Here is a 3885-nt window from a genome sequence, read left to right on the forward strand (position 1 = left end):
TTGGCTGGGGTAGGCGGGAGAGATCCTGTGGAGGAGTATGGAGACAGAGCCGCAGGGCTGTGGGTGTTGGGTATTTCTTCGGTTACGGGGATGTTTGAATGAGATGTGGCGGGTTTGTTTTTGTTGCTCTGTGTGCCAGGCGGGAAGTACTCTGAGAGTCTCCTGGGGGCCGTTGCTTTAATACGTCGCTTAACCATCCTGAATAGTTAATTCTTGGATATGCGCTGTGGATTGGTCGCTATTTGTTGTATAGTGGTCTACCGGGTGGCGTATTCTTTATGGAGGCGTTGGAAGGCGTAGTTGTTTGTTAAAAGTTCCTTTAGAAGCTCATTGATGTTGAGTGGTCCTGTTATGTGTTGCTGAGGAGCCTCATGTGGCGGGTGGAGTTAGAACATAGAGTCCTGCTATTCCATCTTGAGTGCCTTAGGTAGCGCTCCTGTAGAGTTTTGAAGATTTGTTAAGTGTGGCTTTGCCTGATAATAGTCCTTTCTTTTTTTAGAACTATCAGTATTTGCTGAGAAGAAAGTGTTTGGGATTGAGGAGTCCGCTGGGTCGCACCGGGAATTTGATATTTGCGTCTGCGAGGCGCGCGATGTATTGCTTCCTTGGGTGTTGCGGGGGCTGGGACTTGCTTCCAGGCTATTTTGTAATGCTGAGGAGGCTATATAGTGTTTTTCTGTCAATACCCTTTGGCACAGGGTCTGTCTTTGTGGGTTGCTGACAGTTTCTATATAGCAGTCTGGCTATGCAGATATTCCTCCACAGATCACTTGGCAGTAAGGTGGGGAGGTATTCTCCTTGTAGTTAACTGTGGGTCCCTCTTCTCAACACACTTAGGCCTCATGTCCACGGGGAAAATCAGATCCGCTGCAGATTCTCCATGTAGAATCTGCAGCGGGTCCCTCCTGCCCCGCGGACATGAGCGCTGAAAATGGGAATAAATGAGAATGAACTCACCTCCCATCCGCTCCGTTTCTTCTCTTCGCGGCGGCGTCATCTTCTCTCGTCGCGGCCGGATCTTCATTCTTCGGCTCGGCGGATGTGCATGATGACGTCGGTGACGTGCCTCGCGCATGCGCCGGGCCGAAGCAAAATGATCCGGCCGCGACTGAGAGAAGATGGCGCGGCGCCGAAGAGAAGAACCGGAGCGTGTAAGTAAAATATGATTTTTGTGTCCCGCGGATCCGGACGGCTTCCATAGGCTTCAATAGAAGCCCGCGGGAGCCGTCCCTGCAGGAGACCCGCATGAAAATGGAGCATGGTCCAGATTTTTTCATGCTCCATTTTTTTTAAAATCACTTTTATTGACGATCCGCGGGTATTTATCTACCCGCGGGTGGTCAATGCATCCCTATGGGGTGCGGATCCGCGCGCGGGAGAAGAGTTAAAATCCGCTGCGGATTTTAATTCTTATTTTCCCCGTGGACATGAGGCCTTAGGCCTCCTTCCCACAAACGGATTTACGCCGCGTAAATCCGCGGCAAAAATCCGCTGCGTTGCCCCATGCTATTAGGTTCTATTGAACCTAATAGCACAATGCACACGATGCGTAATTCCACCGCAGAATTACGCACCGTGAAATCTCCCGTTGTCACCCGCAGCATGTTCTATTTGCTGCGGGTGTACGCGCTGACGGCTTCCATTGCAGTCAATGGAAGCCGTCCGTTCACGCTATCTCCCGCTGCAACCAGCGGAAGATAGCGTGAAAAAACGCTTCCCCGCCTACCGCCGCGCGTCATATGACGCGGCCGGCGCGTCACGTGACACGGCCGGCCGCGTCATGTGACGCGGTGGGCGTGTCACATGACGCGACGGCGGTGGGCAGGGAAGCGTCTTCACGCGATCTTCCGCTGGTAAGTATGGGGTCTCTGGGGGGCGCCGTGACGGGCTTCACTGCGTAATATTACGCGGCGGAGCCCGTCACGCTCGTGGGAAGGAGGCCTTAGGGGCCTCGTTGCTCTTTCTAATGGGCAAGGATTGGCTTTGTTTAGTGCTTTGAGAAAGGGATGAGAAGAGGTTCAGGTCCTGGTTATCTCTGTTTTGGCCACTAGATGGTGCTGTGGTGCATTGATATTTGAACTGCACTATACTTTAATGGAGCCTGCTGTCGGTCTGAGAGCTCCGGGGAGAGGACCTCCGTTCCCCCACTGCACGTCAGAAATAGTGAGTACTGCTTTAAACTTTGCCTGGTGTTGATGTGCTGGGAGGATCACAGTATCCTCTCTTTTTTACTTTTACTTTTCTGCTCTGGTCTGGCTAGTATGCCAAGCAGCCTGCTCGACTCAGGTGGGAGGGGGGGCGAGATGGCCGCTGCCTCACAGGGAGCTAGAGACTAGGTGCAGATCTTCCGGTGTGCCCGCCCGTGCTGATTGTCGGCTCTGGGGAGCAGGAGGGGGAAAACCACCAGCGTGGGGATTAGTCCAGCGGGGGATCACCCTGATGAGTGTATGTGCCGCCGAGTTGCAGGTTGGTGGCCACGGCGGTATATTCAGAGGGAGGGAGCCGCGGCTGTGTATTTGCAAGGCACTGCGGTGAGAGCTCGGGCACTGAGGGTGACAGAGCCTCCCCTCCAAGTCGGCAGGGGTTACCTTGTGCCGTAGTCCTCTGCTTGGGGCTCCGTGAGCGGTCCTCGCCGGGTGTTTCTGAGCGCGGTACTTGTCGGGTTAGGCCGCGGGCGCGGGCCGCTGTGCAGGGCCGCGGCTCTTCGGCTTCTTTTTGGCGGCTGGAGATCACCAGGTGAGCCTTGTCCGGGCCGGTTGTGGGTTCTGGTGGTTCCCCAGGTGCTGTGCTCTTGTCTGCCTCTGTTTGGGTCACTGATTTGACCCAGAAAAGGGCTGAAAAGGGAGATTCTGTGGAGGAGCAAAACAGCGTGCGACCTCTCTCCTTGCTTGCTAAGCCACGCCCCGGGCCATAGTGTTTTTACGTCCTCCCGAAGTGGGCTTTATTCTCTGAGGAAGAAAAAACATGTGTCCTGCAGAGAATAAAGCCCCTCGGGCTCTGGACGTGACAGCTCCATGCTGTCGGTGTCCGCAGCATGGAGCTGTCATCCCGGGCTGTTCGGACCCCCCCACCCCCGGCATTGCGATCGGCGCTATGCAATGGATATGGATGCATTAGACACCTGCAGGTAGTAAAATACCTGCGGATGTCATTTTTCCCTGCAGGCGCGGGTCCCGCGTGCAGGAAAAAATCCGGACATGCTCCATTCAGGCGCGGGTCTCCCGCGGGGACAGCTCACCCTGGTTGAGAAGGCGTTGGGCGGGGCTATGCAAAGGTCTTCCGGCTCCCTCAGTGCATTGTGGGTGTGCCCGGAGTGCTGGCTGAGCGTGTTGCATCTGATACGTCCCCTATCTGGGGATCATATATTAAATGGATTTTTAGAACAGGGAGCTGGAAAAAGTGCTTGCTCTGTCCACTCCGCACATTGACCTGGTATTGCAGTACCTCCAGTACTGGTGCACCCCCTTTCCTACAGCAGTTTCCAAAAGCAGGAAAAAAAACTGATTAGCAAGAGGTGCAGCGCAGCTGCGGCTGCTAACAATTAAGCACTTAGATTTAGGCCTCATGTCCACGTGATACATGGCGGAAGTATCGCATGATACTTGTGCGACGGCTCGTGTTTTTGCGTGATGTCCTGTAGTTTTTATTTGTACCATTTTGGAGTTTATAAGACTTTTTTATCGCTGTTTATTATAACTTTTTTTGGAGATAGGAATCGGTTACGTGCACACTTCCCATAGACTTGTACAGGGACCCTTGGTGCGCAAATGTGCACAAAAATAGAGCATGGTGAGGTTTTGCACGCATGCGAAATGTGTGAGTAAAGAGAATTCTGAAGGCGTCCATTGAAACAAATATGTTTGTGTGAAGCGGCCCTTACTGTAC

At 53.5% G+C, this 3885-nt stretch overlaps 1 pseudogene; it reads left to right on the plus strand.

Annotated features, from left to right (window-relative positions):
* Window positions 1-3338: 3338 nt before the first annotated feature.
* LOC136574188 (U2 spliceosomal RNA) lies at window positions 3339-3466 on the plus strand (annotated as a pseudogene).
* Window positions 3467-3885: the final 419 nt, after the last annotated feature.

Source organism: Eleutherodactylus coqui, chromosome 7 (assembly GCF_035609145.1).
Source record: "Eleutherodactylus coqui strain aEleCoq1 chromosome 7, aEleCoq1.hap1, whole genome shotgun sequence".
Classification (NCBI taxonomy): Eukaryota; Metazoa; Chordata; class Amphibia; order Anura; family Eleutherodactylidae; genus Eleutherodactylus; species Eleutherodactylus coqui.